The 15,236-nt window shown below is 46.2% G+C and overlaps 1 protein-coding gene and 1 pseudogene across 2 annotated transcripts in view; one reads left to right on the forward strand and one right to left on the reverse strand.

Annotated features, from left to right (window-relative positions):
- Nucleotides 1–3,644: 3,644 nt before the first annotated feature.
- Nucleotides 3,645–15,236, forward strand: part of CDON (cell adhesion associated, oncogene regulated) — a 113,944-nt gene continuing 102,352 nt past the window's right edge. Inside the window, exons 1-2 of one of the 2 annotated variants that reach the window (XM_078058786.1) lie at nucleotides 3,645–3,899; nucleotides 9,328–9,432. The gene's annotated coding sequence lies outside the window, so the exon portion shown is untranslated. The remainder of the gene's footprint in view (nucleotides 3,900–9,327; nucleotides 9,433–15,236) is intronic. The other variant, XM_036099274.2, reaches the window with a different exon arrangement.
- LOC118540213 (small ribosomal subunit protein eS24 pseudogene) lies at nucleotides 12,319–12,799 on the reverse strand (annotated as a pseudogene).

Below are 15,236 nucleotides of genomic sequence, written 5' to 3' on the forward strand. Positions count from 1 at the left end.
TGTGGGTGAGAGGAGGAGGGACACCCCCTCACTTAGCTTGGGCCATCCCCTGCCCCATCTCCCATCGGCCCTTGGGCACCACCTGCTAAGCCCGAGGTCTCTGCAGAGCACAGGTTGACAAATAGCTTCAGTGATCACGCAGTAGGGTGTAGGGCCCCAGAACCCAGGGCCAGGGCTGGGCCACAGCAGCTGCACAAGGAAGATCCTGTCACCACTGGGGGGAGAGGGACCCCTCCCTCCCGTAGCTGCATCTGCCCATGGGCTGAGCTGAGGGGCTAAGGGCCACCCCCTCCAAGTTTACCTTAAACCAGGCGCTGACCCACAGGTCAAGAACTAGCCTCAGGGCGGGCCTCTGCCCCGGCCACCTGTTCGTCACTTGCTCTCTGTCAGGGCCCTCTTCTGGCCCACTTGACACCTCTTCAGGATCGCCTTCAAGGTGTGGGAAGCCGGCAGGAGTGGGGCTGGGCCATGATGAGGGGCCCAGGGGCTCAGGGGTAGGCGCTGGGTGTGGGAGGAGACGGCTCTCGTCTGGATGATAGTGGCTTCAAGCTGAGACTCAAATGCTCCCCCACCCCTCGTTTGTCTAGTAAGGAAACCTTTTTGACCTAGCCAGTTAAAAGTCCTGGCTCTTCGTCTCATTACTGCCAAGCCTCGAACTAAAGAGGTGAAAGCTGGCAGCCTCGGGCTGCCTTCAACTTGGCAACTGCCCCTCGGGGTCTGTGTCTCAAAGTCCCAGCCTCTCAATAGGTCTGTGTTTTCAATCCTGGTGAAACAAAGCGGCGGTCTCCCCCCTGGGCCTGAGCTCTCCATTCCCATCTTTCTGTGGGGGATTAAGAGCTGCTCTCTTGTTTGGGTGTCACTCTCCCTTTGAACCGCTGTGGCTTCATCGAGTTTCAGGCTCAGCTTCCTGCCAGGAAGTGGATTTACCTCTGATTTGTTGTTACTCTCTCCACAGGAGGATGCCGAGGGAGAGGGCAAGAGAGAGGACCAGCGAGTCCCCTTCTCCCCAGGCACCCCGCCCGTCCCCAATCTCTCTCCAGCCCCAGTCCCCAAAAGAGCTCCAAGCCACCTCTTCCCCCCCTCACAGGGAAAATCGGGGACTCGCAGGGAGGGGAGCCCCGGGGCTGCTCACTCTGGGTGTGACGGAGGGGCACAGCGGCTGGGTGTGTGCACTGATGACAGGCTGCCTTTGGCCTCCCTCTGGGGCTGTAGCTCTGGACCTGTTCTTACTCTGGTCTCGAGAGTCCCAGAAAATTGGGTGAAAGAGACGTTTCTACCATGGAGCAAAGCTTACACAAGAAGACAGATCTCTTGAGTGCAGATCTAGGACTATTTCTACCTCACCACTTTTGAAATGTGTCCTTTTACCTTTATTTGCAATCAACAGAATATTATAGATACAGGCCTTGGAGCATGGGAGGGGGCGGAGAATGTGTGTGATGTAGGAAGGAGGATAAAGGTCATTTGATTTTTGGTACCCTGACATCCAGGCAAAAAAGAGATTTTTTTTTTTTTTTTCTGGAGGGTATTCTATTGTCCTTATCCTGGAAAAAGATTTCCCAGAAAAGATCAAGAGAAATATCAAAGTATAGTTCGGCTGACATTGCTTGTAGTATGTAGAAAGTGGTTGTCCCGTGTCTACAAAATAACTTCTGTTTGATTAATAATCAGGAAAGGGTGAGCTGTGGCAATAAGAACCCACATTGGTCCATATTTCTGGAAATCCTACTCAAGGGCACAGAATAGTCCCCTGGAGAGCTTTCTGGATCTCAGGGAAGAGAAGCTAAAGAAAGGTAGCGATCTTGCCCGGGGAAAGAGACCATCTCTGGATCAGGACAGGTGTGTTTTGTTTTTTGTTTTTTTAAGATACTATTTATGTATTTGAGAGAAAGAGAGAGAGAGCGAGAGCTAGTGCACAAGCAGGGGGAGGGCCGAGAGAGAGGGAGAAGCAGATTCCCCGCTGAGCAGGGAGCCTGACTCAGGGCTCCATCCCAGGACCCCGAGATCACGACCTGAGCTGAAGGCAGAAGCTTAATGGACTTGAGCCACCCAGGCACCCCCAGGGGAGGTGTCTTTTCTTGCTTGTGTGTCTTTGTTTTTTGTTTTTGTTTTTGTTTTTCATGTGCTATCCCTGCACACTACCAGTTAAAAGAGAAAATTGCGCTCCAAAACTGGGCGTGAAGAATCTGAGATGCACCGAGATTAAAACAGATGTGGGGTGTGAATGTGAGTCTGTGTGTGAGAGAGAGACGGAGACAGACAGACAGAGATGGGTCGAGGTGGTAGAAAGAACCTCGAACCGTTCACAGGAGGAGGATGGGCAAAGCAGCTGAATATGAAGGGCAAACGAGCTGAAAAGAGAAGCATAGCTCAAGCGGATAAACGGAGGTAAAGAGAGCCTGCAGACGCCACCAGCCAGGGCCTGGCCCTCCCCTGTGCGCCGGGTCACGGGCCCAAAGGGTGCTGGCCGGGCCCCTGTCTGCTGTTCTCCTCACAAAGCCTGGGTTGTGCTCTTGGCAGGACTGGGCCTCCCTGTCTCTGAGGTCCTAGCTGGGGCCGCCTGCCCTGAGAGCCTCCTGGTGCCGCCAGAAGCCCCAGATTTGTCCAAGTGCCAATACCTAATGAGGAGCTCATTTGAATCCATGAAAAGTACTAGGGAGCAAGGAGACATGCTAATTAAAGTGATTGCTGTTCTTTAATTAAGCAATAATTCCCCCAAAGAGGGCATTATCATGCAAATAGAGCCCTTTTGGGTGAGGTAAGGGCTTTGGACAACAGCTGAGGTCTGTTAATAAGGCCCCTGAGTATTGGAGGGCAGGGATCCAGAATGCCCCATTGAGCTGGGTGATAGAGCAAGGGAAATAATCACGGCCCCACAGCCCCGCAGCCCCTCGCTGCCTTTTGTCTCTCCAGGCTTTGGCTGCAGGCTTTGGCTGCAGGGACCCTCCTCTCCTGCCCGTGCCTTCTCCCCAAGAGAGGCTTTCAGAGCTGTGTGGGGTGGAGAGGTTTGTAGGACAGTGTCTAGTTTGGCCCTTTGTACAATCAACGTCCCGATTATCAGAGCATCAGCGCAGAAGGGGTGGAATGAGGCGGGAGTGGGGCTCCTCAGTGCTCGTAAACATGGAAGAAGCTGCAAAAGGTCGAGCCTCATTCAGCTGCTGGGATACGCTGGAAAGCACACTGAAATCACTCCAGCATCTTGGGGGGGACCACGGCTGAGCTATTTCCCTCTCCAAGACCCAGTTTCCCGGGTGGCTGGTCGCTGCCTTACCCAGTTACCCTGTGGGGACGTGGATGTGAGTGAAAGCACTAGGCACAGGGCCTGCCATCTGACCCAGTGGTTCTCGACCTGGGCTGATCTGCCCCAGAGTAAGGCTGAGGGATAAAAACAAGCTTTATATTTTTATTTGCTAAATCTGATAACCTTATCCCTGGGGACTTTGGCAATATCTAGAGATATTTTGCATTGTCACGACTGCAGGAGTAAGTGTGGGGAGAGGCCAGGGTTAGTGCTAACTGTCCTACAAGGCACAGGCCAGTCCCCACCCCCACCCCCAAAGAATTATCTAGTCCAAAATATCCCATGTGCTCAGGTTGAGAAACTCGGATGTAAACAGCACTCAATAAGTCTGAGTTCAATGAAAAACTAAATAAGGAGATGGCACATTTTCTAGAGCAAGAGCATAGCACTGCGGTTATAAATCACCCCCGGCATGAACTCTTGGAGATATTTCTCTTTTCTCTGAAGGCAGCGTATGGACAAAGATTGTGTTTGTAAAAACTGAACAGACAGACCGAGTGGTACGGGCTGGTGCTGGGAGCCTCGTGCAAGGACCAGGACCAAAGAAACTGGTTCTGAAAGCCAGGAGCTTCAGAGACCACACAAAGCCAGCTCCGAGGTAAGAGCCAGGAGCTCCTACAGGAGACCAGAGCCCGGGGAGAGGCACCCAGGGCCCCGCCTGAGGGCAGAATGAAGCAGCCGAGAGCAGGTGTCAGACTGACTTAGACTGTGAAGCAAGAACTCGACGTCTACCTTACCACTGAGGGCAACAGCAATAGCCCAGCTCAGGCTTCCGTTGAGCTTACTATTCTAACTGTCACCATAGCCCAGGGGGCAGGTACAATTATGATCCTCATTTTGCAGACACAGAAAGGAAAGAACGTGCGCAGGGCCCCAAGCCTGGTAAGATCCAGGATTTCCACCGAGGCAGGGTCTGAGGCTAGTACAGCCGGGGAGCGAAGTCAGTCTCCAGACTGTCACCGTGGTTGCAGATCTCGAGGTATCCTCGGCTTGCTGCGCGGAAATGAGGGTCCTCAGCAAAGTGCCCTGTGGGCCCTGAGCTGTGCCTGCGCTGGGGGCTCTGGGTCCCCTGACAGACAGCCGGAGGGCAAAGGCGAGAAGGGGGAGACAGTCACCAAACCTGGGTTTTGCCCTCCTCACGGCAGATTTCTTTTGCCGCACATTTGCTCATCCTCTCAGCCGCCTAGACAGTTTTCCTAACTTCTGGGGCCCGAGGTGGGGGGGCTGTCTGTTGCTTCTAGAACTGCCTTCCTAATGGCCTATGTCTCAGGTGGAGCTTGTGGCCTGCCTTGGGGGAGACAAAAGGCAGAAAGTCAACAAACCAGGCAGTCCGGCTAAGGGAAGATCAAGCCTCTTGCTCCCAGAAATCTTGGAGCCCTTTCAATTTTGTGTTCACTCCCTGCAAAATAAATGTTTTGTGTTACAAGGAGACAGAGATAGTATCTCATCAGCCCTACTAGTTTAGCACGACCTCTGCCAACCTCTCACTCGACATTTGGCAGCGGGAGAAGGAGCGTGGAGAAAAACAGGCCCAGGTTCTGTTTGCAAAACATTTTCATCAGTCAGAAAGCTGCCAGGGTTGCAAATATTAAATAAACCCTGACTCATGGAGACATATACCTTGCTTTGCTTTGCCGATCGGCTGGGTAACAGACAGAAATTACGTTACTTTGGAAGTGACAGCTCTTAACATTCTGCAGACTTCTCAAGACAGCTCTGGCTTTTTCTGAACAAAGAACAATCCACAAAAACGCCCATGGTTTGCAATGCATAGGAGTCTGTTTATAGGATCACAGACTCGGGCCCTCTCCTTGGTCAAAGGGGACGGGGTGAGATCACCCATTTAATCGCCTTCCACCTCCAGGTGGGGCTGGCTGGCCCGAAGGTCTTCTGCCAGTGGATTTAGTGAGAGTGTGGCCCAAGCCTCAGGCCCTTACAAGTGAGTTCCCTAAGGGCCGGCCGGTTTTTTCCATTGCAGAATTTATAAGTGGGTTTGAAATGAGAGCATAGTGTTGCTTTGCCAGGAACAAAGGTTTCCAGTGTATTCCAGTCACTAACCTAAGACACCATAATATAAGCCAGGCTCCCCTCTCCCCAACTCTAGCCAGTCCTGAAGTAAAAGTTCATCCAAGAACAATAATAGTAATAGTATAGCCAACACTTACACTGAGCTTGCTACGTGCAAGGCATTGTTCTAATCCTCACAAAACCGGGAGGGAGGGACTATTATTACCGTCATTTTGCAGAGAAGAACTTTGCTGTTTTCCTTACTCTAAAGTCAGGCAAGGCTCCCGCCCTATCTCTTCCTTTCCCTTTGGATCCCCGGGTTGTCCCCCTCATTCTCCATGAGAACAAAGTCTTCTATCAGCTTTGAAACAGTTCAACGCAGCTCTTTCTGCGGTTCTTTTCCAAGAACCGTTTCTCTCTTGCTTTTAAAACCCGTAACCTCAGCGGACACCATAACAAACCAGCGTGTGTGTCTACGCCGCTTTGCATGGCTTCCTCACTGTCCTGGAGATGCATTTGAAAGGCTGCAGAAGAGTGATGCATGTGGGTTGTGACGCTCACCTGCTGGGATTCGAATCCAGCTCTGTTCCAGTTGAGAGAGACTACATCAGCCATGTTTTATCTCATCAAAAAAGACTAAGTGTCTCAAGAGCTGAGATGCTGTTACGTCCTTCTACAGGCAGGCTAGTGATGAACAAAGAGAAAAAGCTTGAGAAGCATTTGTTGACTTGCTTGAGTCCTTGGCGGCTCAAAACAAAAGGTAGAAAGATATATACTGACCTCTCCCAAGAAAGCAGCGAAATAGGAGGCAGACACAAAGAAGTGTAGAAACATTACGTCTTGCTTGACCATATATTGTAGGTGCTTAGTAAATGTCATTGAAGAAATTTATTATACTTAAAAATCAGCAAACATTAGCCTTGAGAACTACGGCAATGTCAGTATTTTAAAGGTAGAAACAGAGGAAGAGAGAGAAAAGGGACGGTGATCTATTCCACCTCTTTTGTGCCTTTGGCTCATTTTTCCAAGGGCTAGTTCAGTCCAGCACCTTCTGAGCCATCTCTAGAACAGCCTTTGGGTAGAAGTATGCACAGACCCAGGCACTAGAGGAAATCAAAGGGCTGAATCTCCAAACAGTGGCTGCAAATGTTGAGAGAGAAGCCAGTGAATGACCATCACTCCTCCGCAGACAGATCACACGGCTCACGGACGGGAGTCCAGCTGGGCTGACCATCTCGAAGAGGTCCTGAAATATTTCCCATATTAGAGGACTATCAATCCAGCCTCCCCACTCAGGAAGGGGCCCTCCAGATTACATGCCTCCTGGTCAGGAGTGTAAGAGGCTGAACTCGTGGGGTGTGTGTGGTAAATTTGGGCTTTTGCTGAGAGGAGCAAGCCGTCTCTGAGCCATCCTCCGTGTGTGGAGGCAAGGGACAGGGCCTATGGAGCTTAAGAGGGCACGTAGAGTCTCCAAGGTCATGGCTCCAGATGGTAGGTAAAAAAGAAAATGATCTCACTCTGGAAAGAAGTTTGAGGTCTCACATTTTGTATTGGTTTGGTCTATTTTGAGTTTAAGTCTCCAAGCCCCCACCTCAGTTCCTTCCAGCCACAGAAAGGCCTCTGCCCTCCCCCTCGGGCATTTGTGAAGAATGTTAAGCACGTATCTCCTTAGGCACAGTCCTTTCATCAAGGTGGAAGCCCTTTGTGAAGGGGCCCAAGAAAAGCTGGGCTGGAGGGGGGGCTAATTGGCTCAGTGTTGAGCTTTTGACAAATCCTGAAATGAATACAACGGGGGCGGGGGGGGGGGGGGGGGGGAAGAGGTGTTCCTGAATGCAGGTGGGGGTCTGAGGAGAATGGGAAGGGGTCTGTGAATGGGCTCTTCTACAGGTTTTCCCATGCCCCCTCCCAGCCTGGGACCAAGTCAGGGAAGGTTGCTAATCTCACCCCCCCCCCCACCGCTTGTCACCAGGGAACAGTGCAATCTGAAAGGTGGAGGAGACAGAAGGTCCCCCAAATCCAAAATATCTGCCTAGGGATCTATCTGCGGCAGTATCCCAAAGTCTACCCCTGGAGAGCCATTCCCTTCGATCCTGGGAGAAAATGATAAAGCTGCTATCAGTTACTGACACTTTAGAGTGAATGAGTTCACTCAAGCCTTGCAGCCCGGAAATGTGCCTGTAAGCCCACAGCCAGTTTGCATCTCCAACCTGGAGAAAAATGGAGAAAACCCCTTTCCTTCTTCCGTTGCCTTCCCTTTATTAACAGTCCCTCTGCAAGGACGCCAGAGGCAGTGAGCAACAATTTTCTAAGAGCATAATGGCTCATCAGAGAGAAAGGAGTGGATTGGAAGGGGAAGGGAAATGGCTCCTAATTTCAGTTGTTCTCAATCCCTGCTGCCCTACCCTAAGCCTCCGCATTCAGGTGTCTAGCTCCCAGGTGCTCTCTCCCTCCTTGCTCCCCCTCCTTTTCTGGCATAAACATGAAGATAAAGGCTGCATCCAAAGCTGCTGCTAGGAGAGTTGCCCAAGGCAGGAGCCACGAACTTCTTTAGTCTGTTAGCTCTGCTCCAACAGGCCAGAGTTCCAGGTCCCCTTTCATGGTATCTTCTCCCTGCAGAGCCCTGGTCCAGGGTCTCTCAAACTCCCAGACACTTGATAAGGCTGGGATAGCGATGCAGAGGACTCCGTTCAGAACCATCCACACTGACACCCCTTATAAGTTTTTTTTTTTTATTTTGTTAGTTATTAAACAGTGTAATATTAGTTTCAGGAGTAGAATTCAGTGAGTCATCACTTACATACAACACCCAGTGCTCATCACAAGAGCCCTCTTTAACCCATCACCCATCTAAGCCCATCCCCCACCCACCTCCCTCCATCATCCCTCAGTTTGTTCTCTATAGTTAAGAGTCACTTATGGCTTGTTTCTCTCTCTCTTTTTTTCATTTTCCCCCTTCCCATATGTTCATCTGTTTTCTTTCTTAAATTCCACATATGAGTGAGATCATACGGTATTTGTCTTTCCCTGTCTGACTTATTTCACTTAGCATAATACACTCTAGTTCCATCGATGTCATTGCAAATGGCAAGACTTCATTCTTTTTGATGGCTGAGTAATATTCCTCTGTGTGCGTGTGTGTGTGTGTGTGTGTGTGTGTGTGTGTGTGTACCACATCTTCTTTATCCATTCATCAGTTGATGGACATTTGGGCTCTTTCCATAGTTTGGCTAGTGTTGATAATGCTGCTGTAAACATCGGGGTGGATGTACCCTTTCAAATCTGTATTTTTGTATCCTTTGGGTAAACACCTAGTAATGCAAATGCTGGGTCATAGGGTGGTTCTATTTTTAACTTTTTGAGGAACCTCCAAACTGTTCTCCAGAGTGGCTGCACCAGTTTGCGTTCCCACCAACAATGCAAGAGGGTTCCCGATAAGTACTTTTAACTAACCAGAAGAAAACACTTGGTTACATAATGCAAAAGCAAGATTAATGATTCATGAGATTTTCTTTTTAAATATATGTACGTGTTTATTTTGTTAACAAGCACAATGAAATGCTTACCAAGTGCCAAGCTTGTCTGATCTTTACCAGTCTTCTAAATTTATGCCACTTATGAATAAATACCTATATGCTATATACAGCAAGCATCATCCTTATTACGAATCTGTGAAAGACTGTAACACAAACCAATAATTCATGTGTGCTTCATCTTTCACTGCCTGTGTAACATGATAGCTGCTCACAGCTAAAGCAATTAGAGACAACTTTGGTCTGCAGGAGAGGAATTCACCGTGATTCTTACCACGATGATGATGATAAAAATAATACTAGTTCATCTTTATTCTTGATTATGTCCTTGTTTCTGGACCAAGTTCTTTATATGCATTACTTCCCTTAACCCTCACAAAGTCTTAGCAAATGGTACTATTCCTGTTGTTCATTTTGTTGAGAAAACAGATGCATGAAGCATGTTAGGTGCAAGTTCGCTTTCATACCATTCTCTGTTGCTGCTCTAAGGAATATTCACAACTGATACGGAACGGTGGTTGTCTCAACCCAGCTAACGAAAAGTAAGACCAGTCATTACGGGGCCTGCCTGTTCTGTGTCAGCCACTAGACAAGGTATGTTACACGTCTTCAATCCTCAAAACCACCTGGCAACCTCTTACATTGATACCTGTTTTGCTGATGAGAAGACTCCCCCAAGGTCATACTGCTTATGGACAATGACAGAACAGAAGACCTCCAGCCCCTCCAGAGACTGGCCCAATTAGAACTGCCCTAGGTGCTAGGTGTCCGGAAAGGGACTTAAATCCAAATCCTTCAAGCAGCAGGTAAGATATTATGTCAAAATCTTTGTGTTCCAACCCATGCTAGAGCTACAAAGTTGCCGGAATTTGCCTCACAACGCCAGCCTCTTAGAGACCTTGGCGTACTGTAGCTCCTTTTTCCTCTTTGAGAGGAAGGACGGAAATTCTCCTGTAGGGACAAAGTGATTGGCCCAGGTTCACACAGCAGACAGGAGGATAAGGAGGAATCTGGGAATAAATTATACCGAACAGGTTCCCCAGTCTTTAGTTCAGTGCTTTTTCTACGAGACCATCCAGTCTCAAATAATTCATTCGTTAGCTGCTTCCCTCTGCAAATATCCCCAACTGGTCATTCTCTTTCACATCTCAGACAGGGGCTCCTTTGCCGCATGTAACGGAATGACATGGAAGGGGGCATCCATATCTGCTCAGCGCCTGCCTGTCTTTCTCTTTCCTGTAAAATGATCTCCACATTCTTTGCTAGTGCAAAGAAGATGTGTAAAGTCATTTTCTTCTGTCCTGGTGTGTGGGTAAATTAATCTAGCATCACAAACCCAGTCACAGAGTTAGGTGATCTGTGTGTAATGGGTTTAGGCAGTGAGTCTCCGGGGCTTAGGTTGTTCAGCATAAAAAAGGCCATAGAAATCTCCCTCTCCGTGAAATCCTCTTGCACATAATTCAGGAAATGTACAAGACAGTGAGAATACAGTCAAGCTACTGGAATTTCTTTTTGAAGAAAAAAAGAGAAAAAAATATCCTGCAGGGGCAAACTGTTGATTACCAACACTGGTCATGGTAGGGGTGCTAGCTACCTTGCAGTCATCAGATGTAAAACCCCGAAGGTGTGGGGGAGGGTTGGGCCATTTTATAACATGTCAATATTAAATTACATCATAAATAATCAGAACTTCCTGCATATTTAACGGGAACTTTGTTGTATAAATTTGGAAATTATCCAAATAGAACAAGCGACTTCTGTTATTATTGAACCCCCTGGGTCCAACATATTGTGGGGGTTTAGTTGTTGTTTTGAACTTTGGAACCCTTAGCAGAGAGTAAAAAGAAAGGCCCTAAGCCAATTGACTTTCGACGGTCATTTTGCCTTCTCTTTGTCAGTTTTAAATGGATTAATGGATTTCTTATGCAAATAAGATCAAATAAAATCCAAAGCCATGACCCAAAGCAAAACATGTGAAATCACTGTTTAGTTGGAAAACCTTCAACAGACTGAGCCAGCTTAATGATGATCCACTTCGACCAATTTTGCTGTTGCCAAAAGGGACACTTCTTGACATTTGCCATGTCTATTAGATCATTTCTAGCCCAAGGATATTTTAGAGGCTTATAACGTTAACGTGAGTTGGTATCAAACCCAGACAGTAAGATTTGAGTTTCTAACATGAGATATAATACAAAGATTAGTTATTATGATGACCCAAAGAACAAAGTCTCAAGGTCTTATTTACAATTCAAACCCTCCCTACGTGGCTCTGATTGTCTCACTAACTTCATCTCCCACTGCTCTTCTGCTCTAACCCGTGGGTCATGCCCTAACTAGAGTCTTCTACCTGCAATCCTGCTTTCATAGGAAGGAAGGGAATGGACCCTGGTTGGGAATGGACCCCATTTCTCTACTTCTTTCTGAGTTTTCCCCAGTCTCTGAGCTGAGGTTAAGTTCTCTTTTCTTCCTTCCTTTAAAAAAAAAAATTCATTCATTCATTCATTCATTCATTCATTTAAGAGAGAGAGGGAGAGGGAGAGAGCATGAGTGCGCACAAGGGGAGGGGCAGAGGACAGAGGGAGAGGGAGAAGCAGACTCCCCTTGGAGCAGAGAACCCAACACGGGGCTCCATCCCAGGACCCTGAGATTATGACCTGAGCTGAAGGCAGATGCTTAACCGAGAGAGCAACCCAGGTGCCCCGTTCTCTTTCCTTCTTGAAGCCTTTCTTCCTCCATTTCAGGTGAAAGTTATTTTTTTGTTTTGTTTGTTTGTTTTTGTTTTTTGTAGTGACCCTTTACTGAGATCCTACTGTCCGTGCTAGGAATTTGACACTTTATCTCATTTAAGCCTTGAAAGGCAGATACTATTTTCATATTAAATTTTTGTTTTGTTTTGTTTTTTATATGTAACTCATTTACATGTTCAAAAATCAAAATATTATAAAAAGCTATAAGTCAAAAAGCCTGAATTTTATCTCCATCCTGTCAATACTATTTACCCACTTTCTATCAGAAGTAATCATTTTTAAGTTATTCTTTGGAGCCTTCCAATGGTTCTAAAAGATCAACAATTACAAATACATTTTCTTAGCTTCTCTCTCCTAACTCTATATAATAGGGCATAACACTGTATGCGCCATTCTGCATTGACATCTCGCTCCCTGTCTTCCATTTCAGGACAGGTCCTAGAGTACTTTCTTTTAGCCCCCCAGTTTTACTGTGATATAATTGACATATAACATTGTATAAGCTGAAGGTGCACAACATCTTGATTTGATAGATGGATATATTGTGAAAAGATCCCCACAATAAGTTAACATCTATCACCTCACTTAGTTACAATTTTTCTTCTTATGGTGAGAACATTTAAGATCTACTCTCTTAGCAACTTTCAAATACACAACACAGTATTGTTCACTATAGTCACCATGCTGTATGTTACCTCTGCAATACTTATTTATCTTTTTTTTTTTCACGTTAACATTCTTAGTTTATTGATCCTCTCATGAAAAATCTGCACAACCAGATAAAGCCACTGCAGCATCTTTACTCCTTCTTTTTGCCAGCACCAACATTGGCTTTTGCAGTCCCCCTGACTTTCTTCATTCTGTTCTTGCGTTCCTTTCGCTGTTTTCTTGATGTCTTTTTCTTCTCATACAGGCCATGTCTTGCAAGTCTGTGTTTGGGTTCATTTTTCTTTGCATAATCCAAGGAATCATATATCATGCCAAAGCCGGTTGTCTTGCCACCACCAAAATGGGTTCTGAATCCAAACACAAATATGACATCTGGTGTGGTCTTGTACATTTTGGCTAGTTTTTCCCGAATTTCTGTCTTAGGTACTGTTGCCTTTCCGGGGTGAAGAACATCAATGACCATCTGTTTCCGCTGAAGTAGTCGGTTAGTCATGAACTTCCTGGTCCGGATAGTTACTGTGTCGTTCATGATGGCGGCCAAGCTTCAGTGCTTATTTATCTTATAACTAAAATTTGTGCCTTTTGACCACCTTCACCCAATTCCCCCTTCCCCCACCCCTGTCTCTGGTAACCACCAATCTGTCCTCCGTTTCTATTAGTTCTATTACCTAGATCCCACACACAACCAAGAGATCATCCTGCATTTGTCTTTCTGTGTCTGGTTTATTTCACTTAGCATGAAGTTCCATCCATGTTGCTGCAAATGGTAGAATCTTTTCCATAGAAACTCTCTAGAGTGTCTTTTTTACTTTTTTTGGCTGCATGCTATTCCATTGTGTGGGGCTATAGTTCCTCATGATGGACACTCAGGTTGTTTTTAATCTGTTATAAACAATGTTTCAGTGAATGGGCCTTTGCATGCAGCATTTTATGTAAGTGCAAGAGTATCTGTAGGATAAATTTTAAGACTGGAACTACTGGATCAAAGGGTAAAAGCATGTGAAATTTTGATAAATGTCATCAAATTTTCTTCCCTGGAGGTTGTACCATTTTTTAATTCTTACCACCCCGGTATGAAAGTACAGCACAGGTATCACTACCTCCATTTTATGTATGAGGAAACTGAGGTGCAGAAAAATACAAGATCATGTAGTTACTATTCAGGCAGGGACTCAAACCTGCGCTCTGCTGCATCCTACTCATCCCGTGTTTATCACGTAGTTATCTGTATTGTTACTTATTTTATGTAGAGATAGGCCCATTCCTTCTAAAGCTTTGTGCACAGAAGTCCTGGTGTTCAGAGTTTCTCTAGGAAACAGAAATTGGGGCAATTAAGTCAGTGCCAGGTGAGAGTGAGGGAAAAGGGAAATGCAGTAGGAAAAGTTGGGAAACAAACACAGCTGGTCACTCAACAGGTGCTCCGGCTCAGCCACCAGGGATGTCTGCACAAGAGAGTTACTGAAAAATCATGCCACTGGGTGGAGGAAGGGAGAAGAAATTGGTTGAGCTCCTCTGTGTCCTTCTCACATTCATGGGGGAGACACACCCACACTTTTGGTTGGGTCACCTGGCCTTCTCAGCAGATGCTGGGGGAGTGAGATCCCAAGCTTTGCAGGGTCCAAGAACAGCGAGAAGAGCCCCAGATGGGTCACTGTGATAGCCAAGGGTCCTAGAGACAGGCGAGGCCAAGGGATCCTCAGGAAGTCCATAGATGTATTTCAATCTAGGCATTTTCTTTAACTTAGTACTTTATGCCGAAAAGGTGCTCAATGAAAGTTTTTTAATTGACACATTAATTTGTAGTGATATTAATAAAGAGAAACATTCTTTATCTTTATCCTCATATATTAATGGACAGTAATCAAGGGTCCAGCCTCTAGAGCCAGACTACCTGAGTCTGAACACAAGCTCTGACACTGACTAGGTATGTGATCCTGGTCAGGACACCTCATGTTGCTTGGCCTCAAGTTTTCTCACTTGTAATATGGGACTAATGCTTAAAATAATACTTGGCATAACAAGTGCTACATAAACATTAACTCATTATTATTATAATATCTATCTTTTATTCAGTGTTTGCTATTGCCAAGTACTAAGTACTTCACATGTTTTACCTCAATTAATCTTTCTAGCAACCCTAAGAAAGGAGGTGATATTATCAATCCTCTATGGGGGTATTAATATCATCTCAATTTCAGAAATGATGAAACAAAGACTCCAAGAATTTAAATAACTTGACCAAGTCAAATGAGGTGGAGTCAGAATTCTACTCAGTCCATTGTGTTATTCTTGGAGAACCAGTTTTAACATTTATTTAGTATTATAAAAACACCCAGTTCAGGCCTAAAAGTCATTGAATGTGCATCCGTGTCACTTAAGCATCTATCAACCTTCCAGTCATTGTGGCCTTGGGCACTTGGCTCATGGTATTTCTCTTAACATTTCTCCCGGTCTCTTCACTAGCTGCACATCTCTCCAGCCCTGATCCCATAAATTAGGATGACCTGAAATCTCTACACCACTTCCTCCACCAGCATCCATTAGCCTCCTAGACCTAATTATTACCCGGAACTGTTCCACTTTGGAAATGGGGATCATAACCAAAGATCTGGTGGCTTTTTCACTCCTCAATCCTGTAACAACTGCTCTTTAACCTCACAGAAATCTCCTTTTCTTTTATTTGACATCTTATTCTAGTTTATCATTCCTTTCCAGCTCACACCGTGGATCCTAGGATTGATGATTTAGATTACTTTCTTACCAATACCCTGTATTGTTCTCCTTCTCCCACATCACCCAGCAAAGCTCCAAATTTGGATCAGTGTTAGCTTTTCCCTTTTACACTTGAGTGGTCACATTCTGATAGAGAAAATCAAACAATCATGCAGATTCCTCCACTATGAATTCATGATCCCCAACCTCAGCCAGGCTCTCAGCATCACTCATTACTCCTATTGTTGGTTTTCAACTTTCAATTTT

The sequence above is a fragment of the Halichoerus grypus genome, chromosome 11, assembly GCF_964656455.1.
Source record: "Halichoerus grypus chromosome 11, mHalGry1.hap1.1, whole genome shotgun sequence".
Taxonomy (NCBI): Eukaryota; Metazoa; Chordata; class Mammalia; order Carnivora; family Phocidae; genus Halichoerus; species Halichoerus grypus.